Raw genomic sequence first — 14,291 nt, 5'->3', positions numbered from 1 at the left:
AGGAAACGCACAGTGGCAAGATGCATCATGTCGAGGTGGGTTTTTGTGCTGTTTTGTTCGTTACCGTGGCGTTTTCATAATAATACCTCCTCCGTACGTCGGAGCAGAGAAAAAGCACCAAGCACTGCTGCATCCTCAGCTTGGGAACCTGATTAGTGTTGGTTGGTTAAGCAAAAGCCACTAACAGATTGTTGCTGACGGTCGGACGTTTTACGAAAGCACTCCGTTTTTGCTCCACTGTCAGATGCAATTGTTCTACTCCAATAAGAAAGCTTTGTTTTCACACTGCTGGAACATTTGCTGGTCCTATGTATTACCTTGGGGACAGATAGTTTGATTTAGCGTTGCATTGAAGAGTTTTCATCGAACTATTTAATATTAGCATTCTTCTTTTTCTTCTTTGGCATAACAACCGCTGTCGGTCAAGGCCTGCCTGTACCCACTAGTGAAATGAGCTTGGCTTTCAGTGACTTATTGTTACTATAGCAGGATAGTCAGTCGTACGTATGGGGGCACGGTCTATTCGGGACTTGATCCCATGACGGGCATGTTGTTACGTCGTACGAGTTGATGACTGCACCACCAGACTGGCCAAATATTAGCATTAGTGATGGAACAAAAATTTTCCCAAAGAATTTTTCGTCGATGGCCCAAAGAATTTTTCGTCGAAATTGGCTAGTTTTGAAGTTATCTGGTATCGATTCCGGATATTAGAACCAGAATCGACTCCGGAATCAGAATCGCTTTCGAAATCAAAATCGGGCCCAAAATCGAATTCGGCTCTGGAATCGCAATTGGCTCAGAAATCAGAATCGGATTCGAAATCGGTGTCAGTTTCGGCTTCTCCATAAGAATAGGCGTTAGGGTCCAATCATGCTGATTCCCATTTCGTAGCTAATTCCTATTCTGGAGTCAATTCTGATTCCGTTGCCGACGCAAACTGCGATTTCCAGATCGATTCCGATTCCTAAGCCGATTCCGATACCGGAGTTGATTCCGATTCGAAGACGACTCCTAAATCAGCTCCGGAATCGGATTCGGCTTCGGAATTGATTTCGAACACGGGATCGGGCAGGTGCGATTAAAATTGAATAAATTCATATATCTTTTCCACACACTTTCGGAACTAGTCAAAGCGTCGCTCAGCTGTGCGCCTGAGGTGTTGAAATCCTTCGCACAGTATATTGACAGCAGCAACCTCCAAGCAAAGAAAGAGCGAAAAATATGGCAAATCCTCCCACCAACCCCCCTACTCGAATCGCGGATGTAATCGGGGTGCAATTCGTCTTTGCTTGCGCTACCGAAGCAGAAGAAATTAATTGCCAACCGTGACGCGGCACTTTTGTGTTGCCATTCTGCTGCTGCTGGCGGGTTGTGGTTGTGGGGAGCAGAGAGAGAACTTTAGCGCACGGCATTTTGTTCGACGAGATGAGCAGTAATTTCTAATTAGGTGAAATACCGATGGCGGCGTGTCCGGTAATGGGGCAAAACTCCTAAGACACCAATCTGGAGCCAATCTCGCTATATCGGTGCCCCCTCTTCCCCACCCCCCAGCAACACTGTAAATGGTCGATTGATCTTAGCAGAAGTGATTGTGTTGCGCAAATTGTGCGAATCCTTCCAACTGAAATGGTTTCGATCGACTAACAGCAGCGCACACAATTGCCGAAGTGAACAAACTTGAAAGCATTTGAGCACATAGTGTCTAAGTGTCTGTTACCTATGACTGCAAGATTTACTTATTTATTTGTTTTACAAAAAAAAGACTACAATTTACTAATTAGCCTGCAGATTGACTCACAGTGCGGAAACGCAATCCTTTTCATGAGTCATCGGTTGCAGTGCTAAATGCATCTCCAGTTGACGGTTAAGACCACAAAACACATCCATCAAACGATCGATGTCTTCTTGAGTTACCTTGTGACAAACCACCGGCTTCTCGTCAACGTTGCGCTGCTGTTGCTTCCGCCTGAAGCTGCCTACGACGATGGATCCTCTGCAGGCTGTGAAGCATCTAATGGGTTTGGATTTTTCCCCTTTAGTCCCGTCCTCAACGTGCAACTCGCTCGCTGTTCTGTACGCGGTTGGTTTGCGTATATTTACTTCGCCTCTTGTTTTTTTACGATCGCACTCGTGAAACCCATTATTTTTATGGCTTCTCTGTGGCGGAGCTGCTGCTGGTGGTACAAGTGTGTGGAAATTGTGTACAAGCGTGTGCGCGCCCGCAACGACTCTGTGTTCGTGGCTCTTTTTTTCTACTTTTTGCCTCACCCGGAGTCGATTTCTAAATGTGCTCTTTCGGACGCATTTTACTGCTTTTAAATGCTGCAAACGCTCCACCGTCGGCGCACTACTGCTGCTGCTGCAGTGTGTGACCACCACCACAGCGGGGGTACCAGGCAATCCGTCGCTCTTGTGTGCATATAGTATTTAGTACCAGTTTGTCGAGAATATGCACACGATCATTTGGCTATTTTATGAGCCTTTTCTTCACCCCCCCTCTTTCCCCTTCCTGCTCTGCTTAATCAGTGGAGCTCTGAGCAAACGTATTTGCGAGGTGTTTAAAATGAGTGATGAGGTTTTAATGAATTCCGCTCGGTCCATTATCGGGTGGAGGATATCTTTATGGCGATCTGCTGTATATTCGCTTAGTAAATTGCAGTATAAATAAAGTGCAATTTTGAGCTTAAGCACTTACATGTATTAGAAACACAAGTACGGCTCTTAAAAAAGTGTTTCAATTTTCTATTTGTCTACCTTTCTATTTGTCTTCGAACGGTGGGCTGCATCTAATCGATATTTCTTGTTTTACGTTATCAAATCCACTTTCCTTCCGGTTTTGTCTGGGTTTTGTGTTTCCTGTCCTCGTTAAAGGTACTGGGTGTGTATGTCAGAGTGTGTGCACGTGTTATCGAATTTCTCATCGGTGACGTATTGAGCCTCGTCTAGTTGGGCCTCAAATTCTGGCAGCCTATCAACACTTCAGACACTCAACAGTAGCACAGTTCTCCTCTTTCTATCTCTCTCTCTCTCTCTTGCTCTGTCTCTTACCACTGTCTTGTTGTCCCTTTGCCAAACGACAGATGGTTGGCGAAATAATGCACCAAATTCGTTCGATAGTGCCTCCCCTCTTCTCAACAGACATTTTCTAACGGGGAGCAGTGGAAAAGATTGCCCAAAACAGAACAAAAAACAAATAAGAAAGATGATGATCCGCCTCAGACGAACGCATACAGCCAATTCCGTCTCGCTGAGATTCAATTCGGTTGCAGACATTGTTGCTGCACCATGTTTCGTGCATGTTTCTGTGCGAATCCTGCCTGCCCTTCGGACTGTCTTCCGAAGGCATCGCCATTTATCGATCGGTCTCTGTTGTGTCTCGCAGCCCAGCCCCGATGGCTGAGGAAATGAAGGGAAAATGGACGAATCGTGAGCCTATCTCACACCGATCGACAGACCAAATGTCGTTAGAGATGAGCCGTCCCGGTCCCAGTGTTGTGTTAAAGATGTCTACAGCATGATAACAGTTTCAATTTTCGTCTGGTTTGATTAATAATATAAATATTTTTGTATTTGTATACACTTGGGCGTTTGTTGGGTTGTAAGGTTTTACTCTTAATTGAGTTGCCATACAAACGGATTGGTTATAATGTTGGTGAATTTTTCTACGCATCGGCATTGGAATGACACAGGAAATACTCTATTTCATTAAGGAAATACTTAACGTGCAACTAACGATTACGAGCGATCGTGGTACCTTCTTGGTTTGCTTTTTACCCTCAACTTCCCACATTCTCTCAGCTGTAGTTGTCGGGTCGGCACTGTCTTCTGCCTTGCATTAGCAGTGTCGTTTCGTCTTACTTTTTAGCAAAGAATCGCGGGACATCCGAGAGGCTAAACGAGACACCGATAGTCGGTCGTGCCTAGTGCTAGTGGGGGACGTTTGTAAAAATAGCACTTTATCTCCAAAACGCACACCCTCTTCCTTTGGTTGCATTCCGCTTGCATTCCGCGCGCAAGAGACGCAGCCATTCCTGTCGGAAGTGATCACACACTTTGCTGATCAAGTATTCCGTTTTTATTTGTTTTCACTTTTGATCCTATTTCGAGGAGGTAGCTCTTCAACGTCAAGTCCGCGGCCATGGTTTTTACTGTGTCTGTAAACCAGAAGGAAGCGATAGTGGTGTGGGCATTGCTGACATTTAATTTATTGCAATTTTTTTATTTCCAATGGAATAGTTAACGTAGTAACTTCAAAGACTATACCAGCTATAAGTAGGAGAGTGAAGAAAAGGAGACTTTGCGATTCTGGACATTCAATAGACCATGATGTCCTCAGAATGTGGCTTATTTTTTCTGCTGTGATATTGTTTGTGATTTATATACTGGTACGATACGACGTAACTAATCCTCATGTTAAAAAAGAAAAAGAAACAACATGTTAGTTCGTGTTGAAAATCTGCCTTAGATCACAGAAAAGAGGGCATTGAGTAATTTTCTTCGAACCCCATCCAGTGATATCAAATTATCATGCACGTGTTGCTACAGTTTTTCAATTTCCAGACAAACGCTTCACAACGGTAAACTCTTTAGCTACCACGAACGTAGTTGCGAATAGGCGATTTTGAGGATATGATTACATGCCCTAACTTCCGTAAAAGATCTACTAAAAAACTATATTTTTTGCGAGCTATAATTCTGTCGGTTGCTTGGTTTTACGGTACACAGTGTTTCTTTGACAAAGACGATATGCGACAAGTTTCGTTAAGTTATACAAAAGAAGAGTTAACTCAAGATTGCAAACATGCTGAAACTACTATTTCTACAACGTTGCTCTGCCATTATTATGGTAGCAATGTTTTGTTTTCCTTTCGTATACTCCACGACTGTGGTCACACGGTTGTTGATAAACTGTCGCACTCGGTTTTGGGAAACCGTTACAACTAAGGCAAGCGTTTTTCCTCTGGCGATAAGGAACTGGACGCCCCAACACACACGTATAACGCTAAAACAAGAGATAATTGAGCATTAGTACGACCTCGTACATTTCTCTGACACGTGTAGAGCAGCCCAAAGTGCGCCCTAATTGTGTATGAGAACTCCTCATTCCTGCTGGATGAAAGCTGTTAGCGCTTAAATGAGCGCCAACTAATATATTTAATCCCGTAGGAGGATGTATTCTCATTCCAAGCATCCCGCCACTGGCCAAGACTTCATTTAATTAAGATTTCATTGCATTCGGATGATTTCTTGCCGGTGGCTGGCGGTAGCTGTGACCGTCGCGCACCATCTTTCGTGTTGAATGCGCAATGAAAACCTAACCTGTACGCCGAACGGTCCAGCTCCGCGGCTACGGTCGTTTATTTGTTCGTCTGACAAGTTTCGGCATCAATTCGCGTAACTGCAATACGAGATATGAATAACTATGTTTTTGAACAGTCTAATCTCTTGCATCGACTGCTCTTTTCGCTCCCTTATTGGAGAAGCCCCGTACACCTTGCTTGCTCTCCCCCAACGAGTACGGGAAGACAAATCTTTCGCTCGGTTTTCCCACTACTGCTTGACTTGGCTGGTTGGCCCATATTCGCGTCGCGATGGCGTGTTGGTTGGTTGGCCGTCGTCTCTCCAGTCAACTAGAGAGATTTACGCACACGTGCGATCAAATGGAGGGCGGAGGGCTGTGGGGTGATGATGTGCTCAAATAATAATAAAAAAAAGCATAAACTATGCATCGTCGCGCGCTTCTGCCGTCTTGTCGTACGAGCAAGCGTGGTGAGCATGCTGTGAATTAAAATTTTTTAATTTGCCAACAATCGCGCGCACCACACCACACCGCGCCACCAACCAGCAGCAAGTGCGCCACCGCGGAGAGAAGTAAGCCATCGGAGGAAATATGTTAATGTTCTGGTGTGCACGGCAGACGGTGTTGGTGCGGGAGTGTGCCGCAAGAGAAAGGGAGAGGAGAAGCACTGGAATCCGTTATTTTATATGGCCGAACCGGCATAACCTCTGCCGCATCCCCGTGTACGTGTGCGCCATGAGAAAAATGCTAATAAAACCGGCGAAACCTTTCTTCCATCTTCCGTCATATACAAACATAACGTATGTGTGTGTATATGTGTACTTTTCAGACGATTGCTAACTACTGCTGTTGCATGTGTTTTGCATTAGGTTGGAACTTTTTCCTTCGTCTGTGCCTTTCCCCTTTTCACTTAAGGCTAACAAGTATCGAATTTATTAGCGTTTGTTTGTTGACGAGGATTTACTTTAGATTTACCTTATTTACTTAATATTAGTTTCATCTTTTATGATAAGATGTTTATGAATTTGTTTAGATCTTGCATCACTTTTGTGTGATACACTCAAATATATTTTTTGGTTAATCATGGGCATCTAATAATGTTGTGTGCTATCTACATCCAAAACAAATTCCTGGAAACACGGGAAGTGCATTCCTTCCTTATAAACAGTGCTGCAACAGTTTCTTATAAATAGCTCGTAAGATTTGATCTATTCCTTCATCGCATCGGTTTAACTGTTCTCGGAAGCAAATTGCGTATGATTTGCATCCCATTATCGTTTCGTGAGGCTAATGTTGTTTAATTTCTTCTCCCCCAAAATTATAATCCTTAATGCATATTCTCCTGCTGCGATGTGTGTGTACCGTTAGCCTTGCTGCTGCAGCAAAATACCACATCGTCGTGTGTAAGCAACCACACACACACACACACGTTCCGTCGGCATTTTAAATAATGGGCGCATCGGAAAGCATCATCCACACATGATGATGATGATGCGCGTATGTTTGCATTAATGGAATAAAGGAATGAATTAAAATAGAAACATAATTCATGGGGAAGGAGAAGGGGGAGCAAGAAAGATAAAGAAAATCGCTCAAACACATAGAGCGAGAGTGCTGAGAATTGTGCGTAATCTCTTTCAAAGGAAGTAAAAAGAAACGCAACGAGAAAAAATACAGCAAACACACCCCGAACGGTTATGTTTTAATTTTCCTCAATCCACCCTTGTGGGTGCTGCAGCAAGTGCATTACAGTGCGCGGGTTCGATTGGGAGTGAATATTATTATTGTGCGCCAGCAGCACGATGCAACAGCATCATTCCCTTGGAGCGGGGAGCAGTAAGTGGGACGGAAGAGAGACGATCGTTGCAGTGTGCACAGCGACGATTGTTGTGCGTTCTTTTGCGTGTGTGGGCGAGAGTGGGGAGCAATGGAGATTGGATTATCTGTGTTCTTTGCTGTGTACGCGCGTGCCCTCGTGCACACCGCTCTTGGAGCGATTTAATAATGCGCATATATTAAAACCAATTAATTAAAGGAATTGGCAAAGGTGTAGCAGGCGAGCTAAGCGCACCAGCCCGCACACCAGCACTTCGGGTAGGAGGACTTGTGCTGTACGGACAACTTGCCCTGACTTTCTGCGCAAGATAGGTACGAAAGGCGTTTGATCTACAGATGATGTTCCTGTTGCAGTCGTTACCGCTTCCTTTCTAGGTTAAAATGATTTTTCTCGTTTTTTTTCAGTAAAAGTGTTGTTTGAAAGCACGAAAAGAGATTGTATTTTTTTAAATACATATTATGAATTTAAAACCAAATGAAAGATAATTAAATCCCTCCACCAAAAGATTTCATTTCCAATCAAATATAACTGTTTTGATAAACTTTGTTTTTTTTTTTTGTAATTTCAAAATAATTTGCATGAAAATATGTAATAACAAAATGTCCTGCAAAAGTTTAATGTGACTAGAAATCATGTTTTACCATTGGAGAATTAAATTACCTATCATGAGATCATCATATGACAGCTTCAAATTATGTTACAAAATTAAATTCAATCTAACAAAACATATTTCATTATTCTACAATATGACAAGAATTCTGAGCGTCGACCGCGAACAGTGATGCAAGTTGTCCAAAATTAGTGACTTGGAGACAGTATTTAGCAGCAACGACGGTAATAGGATTCCATGTCTATTTTGATCGTTTTACACAGTTTTCGAGCCTAAATAAACAATCTTAAGCTGCTTTTTAACATTGTTCAACTATAAGTAACCATTTGACGTCTAACTGAAATACTGATGCCCAATCGTAACTAAACAAGTGATACTTGTGATAATCTGAACTTCGCCCAATCGTAACTAAACAAGTGATACCCCTAACTTTATTCGTTTTCTGTACGGAGTTTAGACTTTTGTTTGCGACTTTATTTGCTAAAATAGGGGCCCTTCACGATTCTAGTCAGCTTTTTTGTATGGAGTTTGACAGTTGGAGGCTGAAATCATGTAAACACTCCATACAAAACCACCCATAAAACAAGCCTGCAATTTTCAGCCTAGCCTCGATTAAATTCAAGTACCTGCTGGAAAAATGGGAAAACAAGGTGGTGTTTACATTTATCCCAAGGTGAATTAAAGAGATCAGGTAAAGGAATTTAGAATCAAAGTGTATGTAGTCAAGGTGGTCTCATAGCATGTTTTTTATAACCAAATTTGAGCATCACTTTTTAACTGAACGAGTGAAATTTTTTGCTCAAACGAGCTTTCTGGAGGCTTGACGAATACTCAAAACACTATTAAAATCTTCATTCAGAAGCAGAAGCGATAAAAATCAGACTTTTAAATTCATACACCTTGGGATAAGCCCACCTGTGTATTATACTCACTTAGATAGCTGTTCGAAAAATGCTATACACTGCAAACAGCTGACATGCTGAAATTTCGGCCCACGAACTTAAAACGGAAAGGGCCCCATAGTTTGAATTGATTTTTCAATGATTGATCCCATTACCATCATAATTAATAATTGACTATTAAATTAGTTCAAAATCAAATAAAATAAAGCTCCAAAAATTTAATTGCTACAAAATGATCATAAACAAAAGTTTATATTGGGCAAAGCAAATATTTAGTTGGGATTGAACAATGTTCAGAAAGGCATCAATATTTCAGTTAGGCGTCATATGGTTACTTATAGTTGAACAATGTTAAAAAGCAGCTTAACATTGTTTATTTGGGTTCGAAACGGTGTATATCATCTACAAAGAAGTTCAATGTTTTAGTAAAGACATGTTATTGTATAGTGATAATCTTTATGGTTTTTAAAGTCACATTATTTCTCCCTATTCCACTCCGTAGGAAATCGAATTCTCAGGCAAAAGTGTGCATACCGACGCGTGCGGATGCAGTACTACATTACACTGTGTTTTTTTTTCTCTCATCCCTTATTTTTCCCCATCCCCATCTTTCTGGCACAGCTCGTAAACAGAACAGAGTGAAAGAGAGGTTATTGTCGCCGTTTGTCGAAGCAATTTGCATTTTGTGTTTTGCGTCCGATGTGCATGTCCGGCGTACTGCTGGTGATTGTAATGTGACGATGGTGCGCTTCACTTACCTCCTCCTCCGTCGCTGCATCCCGTGGTGCACAAACGAAGCCTGCAATGCCACGCGAAAGATGTCCACGATGGCAGCAGCAGCCCGCTCGAGGAAGAGATCCTCTCCGACCGTGTAGCAGCAGGAGGAGATAATGGTGGTAGGGATGGCCCCGTGGCATGTCGGCCGCTACCGGGCCATTACCATTATCACTGATGTGATCTTCATTATCATTAGCAAACGGCACGGACACGACGCGCGCGCACTCCCTGCATAGACAACCGCACACTGGGAACCAGCGTGATCATCACTCGCGCGGCCCGCAGCACAGTACGGCTCCTGCCACAGTCAAAACGATTGCTCATATTTCAGGTCCCACACACTCTGCTGTATGGTGGGACCGTTGCGAGAGTTGCCACCGCTCCCGCGGGGTGCCCGCGTCGTACCGTTTGCCAATGGCGTAGAAGAAACCAGTTTCGTCGGTTGGAGCACTCTCTCGCTAGCTTCGGCGTACGGTTTGGGCCGTTGTTTGGGCTGCCAAGATGTACCTTTCACACGGTGGGGGACGACAGCCTACCCGGTGTGTGAGATCAGGGGTTTGGTAGTGCTTTTTTTGCTGCTTTACCGGGCTCCATCAACTCCATCCGAAGATCCATTCTGGTCGCGTTTGCTGTACACTCGCATTGGTCGGATTGGACGATGCGAGAGGAGCAATAGAAACTCGCCACCGGACGGCGAGAGTGGTGATGGCCACTCAGGCCAGTGAAATGATGCAATCCGATCCGCGTCATGCACACACACACACATATAGCAGCTCTCTCGTTCGCTCTTTGGCTTTGTGATGGAGGCGCCACTCAGTGCACGAGACGAGAAATCATTGGTTTCGTAGAAAAGTGACACTTAGTGCTGCAATGGCAACAGAAGTGCGTATTGTGTTGAGCGCCTGCTGCATGATGTGTGCAGTTCTCGATGCCGTCTCGAGCGGCCCCATCCGTCGTCGCACAATCGGATGGAAAATTATCATGAACCGCGCGTAAATGACCTTTTTGCAAGCTAGTGTTCTTGGTAATTGCTAATAAAATAAGTGTAATCCATCATGTCGCCAATGCACAGTGGGCATTTGGAAACAATTGATGGTATAATACTCGTAAATTCGTAAACGGAAATGGCGTAAACTCGTCAGTTTTGTCAAAGTTCAATCAATTTTATTATAAGCAATACCGAAACCGAAGCTGTTTTTTGCGAATAAAAATGGTGGAATTCTGTTATCTTAGATATGTTATTTATTTATTTGTTTAATTATTACGACCCACCCTTATTGTCGATTATCTTAGATAGATTAGGTAAATATTGGATTTTTGAAAGTTTACTTGGGGAAAACATAAATTAAATTTGACAAAACAAAGATTTTTATTTTTGATAATTTATCCCGGCTAATGACCGCTGTGCAGTGTGGGTTAGCGCACACACTGATGCAATACAGTCGATGGGAACCGCAATGAAAGTGTTTCATTTTCAGCTGGAATAACATTGATCATCATACTAACAGAATTGTTTTGTTTGTTCTCTTTTAGGTATGTCATCATTCTACATCATTTTCCAAACACGTGATCAAAGGAATTTGCGTAAGTCATGCATTACAACGTTTTTGAAATGTGGTTTTTATTTACTTCTATCACGGCATTGTACTTTTGAAGCATCTTTCAGCAACTGAAGGATTTGGTTTTGAAGATTTGACTTTTTTTTTGCAACTTTTGAACCAGCGTGAAAATCTATGTTTTGGAATATGTTCTGATATCGCCAGGTTCGGACACAGATTAATTGATATGTTACGACTAATTATAACAATTTATCCCGAAGAGTGTTTAAGAGAGAATGTTTTTACAAGCGCTAAGTTTTTTGCTCATTAGAAACCATCATATGACCCCTTCGATAGACATAAGTGTTGAAGATGGCAATCTTTCGTCAAACTCGAACTACCCTTTTAAGCTTATAGAATTGTGTATTTATCACACAACAACAAAAAAACGATTTGGCAACAACACATTTACATCATTGCGATGCAGTTCATCATCTTTGGTGCGAATATTACAAAAAATCATCGCAAAAACGCCATATGCTCTTCACATTGCTATAAACATCGTTTAATCGTGTAATCTAATGGAAACATCTAATGCCAATTACTTCAAACTCTCATTCTCAAAAAAAAAAACATGTTTCCGCGGAAGCACCACCAACCTCTACCCCTCCCCCCTTCAATCGCTTTTCGTTCGGAACATGGCCCTCTGTTCCGCGTAGCCGAGCAACCCAAGTCACTTCAGGGGCAAACCTCCAACCCAGAGAGGTTTCCAGCGCGCCACAGCTATCTCACACACACAGCCGCACCGAATCCCATCGCGCCTGACGCAAACCAACATAGTTGTGTGTAGTTAATGTATCACTCCCCGAAACCAAAACTGGTTACCTTCGGAGTTCTAATGGTTTTTCGGCTCGGCAAGTTTCCGTTTGGGAGCCGCCGCTCCCCATATGTTTCGTTGTCCCACTACCACCGCGCGGGCTCCTCCTAATCGGACGAGAAGCGGGTGTATGTGTATGCAAGTCATCCGCAAGACTCCGAATAGAAAAGACTACAGCAGCAGCGATGGAAACGGGCACAGGGTCAGTACGCAACACAGCAAAAAGCTCTCCACCCTGAGCAAGTTGCGCTCCGTCCTGTTGCGAGTGGATTGCTGCGAGGACGCTCGCACACTCCAAAGTGGGTTTGGGGTGGGCTGGTGGAGAGCTTGGAGAGCTTTTTCGGAGAGCAATTCCAAGAACTCAGCAGCTTTTATGTGTGACACACACACTCACACACCGCTACACGCGCGAGCTGCCAGTGCACTGATGAGTGCACGAGCGGCGAGTGAGTGCCTTTCGCGGACGTACAGGAAGTTGGCCGCTCAGTCGGAAATTAACGCTCATTTTGAGTTCGCATTTCGTGAGGGGCGGTCACAATTTCCGTGCGTGCGTGCGTTTCGCGAAACTTCCACTACTACGTGCTTCTTAAATGCAACGTACAGAGTCAGAGTTGAATAAAGAGTAAAAGCTTCGGTGGTGTAAGAAATGTAAGGCACCGACTAGTGACGGTTTTATTCTTGGAATTGTGGTGTAGGGCTGATTTTCCGTACTTCCTAGCTGTGTTAAATCCGTTCTGCTGGCAGTGTGGAAGAAGTGTAGTATTATAAGGAACGGCATGTACCTATCGATCTGCTACTATTACCATCAGTGGATTGGTGTGTACTCAGCTACACACAAAAACCACACGCATTTTGTTGTAAAACCAATGCGTGACCTCCAAGAGGGGTAGTGTTTCGACGACCAATTTCCAGCCTGTTGTCATTACATTCTACATAGTGTCGATATACGTATTTGTGTGTGCTTGTCTGGTGCGTCTGTGTGTGATGTTGTGTTGCTGCTGTGCGTCATAGCGAAACCTCAACAGTTTATACGGGCTGTTCCCGTTTGCCCGAATGGTTCCGGTGTTGTTTGCAAACGTAAAACTTCCGTTCCTTCACGCTGCTGTGAAAGTTAGTACATGCAAAAATGCACCCGTCGTGCATAAATATAACAGTATTGCGCAGCGCGCGCACACACACACCATCAACATTCAGACAGGGGGAAGTCAGAAACAGGCAGAAATGTTGAAGATTTGTGTTGTTGGTCGTTTTTGGTGTGTGAGCTGGCCTGAGCTGAGGCCACCAGCAAAATCGGGTTTGGTGTTGCTTGATGACGGAACGCATCGATCGCTTACAGTTTCCCATATTTATTGCGTAATTCAAGTGAAACAGTGCTTGAGAGCGGGGGTTCGCTTGACCACTGCTAACTGCAGGCATCGGGCAAAACTCTCTGCGAAAACCTAACCGTCCAAGCGGTTTCCGATTGACAAACGTTGCCTGTTCCACCCTTATTGCACTAGCGGCTAGGTGTGTGTGTGTGTGTGCGTGTCTGTGTCCATCCGGTCGGTGCTAACTGATAACATGAAGCTCTTCATATCTCTGCCCATTCTCTCCTTCGGCTCTTTGTGTGTCTATGTTTCTTCATTTGTCGTCTTGCTTGTGCTGCGATTATGATTAGGCGAGATCGGGTTTGCTAGAATGTGAAACATTTGTGATGTGATTAATGATCGAGCAAAAAAAAAAAAAGGCAGCAAAGACTATCTGTTACGAGTTTGTAAAAATAATACCTACTGCTGGTTGGGGATGTGATGATGTGCTGAGGAGGGTTTTATGTGTATGAAAATGAAATAATTAATTGTCACCTACAATCGAACCAAATGAGCCGCATTTAACTGGTCTCTAAATTTGTGTAATTGGTTTCTAATGAAATTGAATTAAAAAAATCACTGGAAAAAAATTCTCGTTGTAAGTTGAATAGATTTTGGTTGGTCGTGGTACTGTGTCGCGAGTCAGTGGATCGTTAAAATACTTCCCCGACACTCTGCTTCAAGATAAGAAGATACACACGTCAGTGATAAAATAAAAAGTTGAAACAAAGAATACGCTGTAAAAGCACAACACGCACAGATACTCAGTAAGATTGTTGGGAACATGAAAACTGCTGTACAGCTCAGTTTGAAATATGTAGCTTTATATAGTGCAATAGAAACCGGTTTGGCTGGAGCGCTCGAATAGTCGAATCAAGAAGCATGCCGTCTCTTACAAGGCCGAACGATATCGATTCCTGTTCAAATCGATCAACAGTCCACGGTGTGTTAATCGTGTTGTGTTTTAGTTGCGTGATTGTGGGAGATTGACATCAATGTTTACCCTCACGTACTGTAGTGTTCCCTACTTATTATAGTTAAAAAAGTTTAACATGTTTGTGTAAGTGTTGGTTTTTTTTCATACAGGTGTCGCCAAAGATAT

General features: G+C 43.3%; 1 protein-coding gene across 2 annotated transcripts in view; it reads left to right on the top strand.

Annotated features, from left to right (window-relative positions):
- Window positions 1-14,291, top strand: part of LOC120904275 (nuclear receptor coactivator 2) — a 124,193-nt gene that overhangs the window by 32,976 nt on the left and 76,926 nt on the right. Inside the window, exon 1 of one of the 2 annotated variants that reach the window (XM_040314158.1) lies at window positions 12,354-12,491. The exons of the other annotated variant lie outside the window; for it this stretch is intronic. The gene's annotated coding sequence lies outside the window, so the exon portion shown is untranslated. Of the gene's footprint in view, window positions 1-12,353; window positions 12,492-14,291 lie in introns of those variants that run through there. 2 annotated transcript variants of the gene reach the window in all.

This window comes from Anopheles arabiensis, chromosome 3, assembly GCF_016920715.1.
Source record: "Anopheles arabiensis isolate DONGOLA chromosome 3, AaraD3, whole genome shotgun sequence".
In the NCBI taxonomy this organism is placed as follows: domain Eukaryota; kingdom Metazoa; phylum Arthropoda; class Insecta; order Diptera; family Culicidae; genus Anopheles; species Anopheles arabiensis.
Note: the sequence above shows the minus strand (reverse complement) of the source record. Positions and strands in the feature narration are given on the sequence as shown.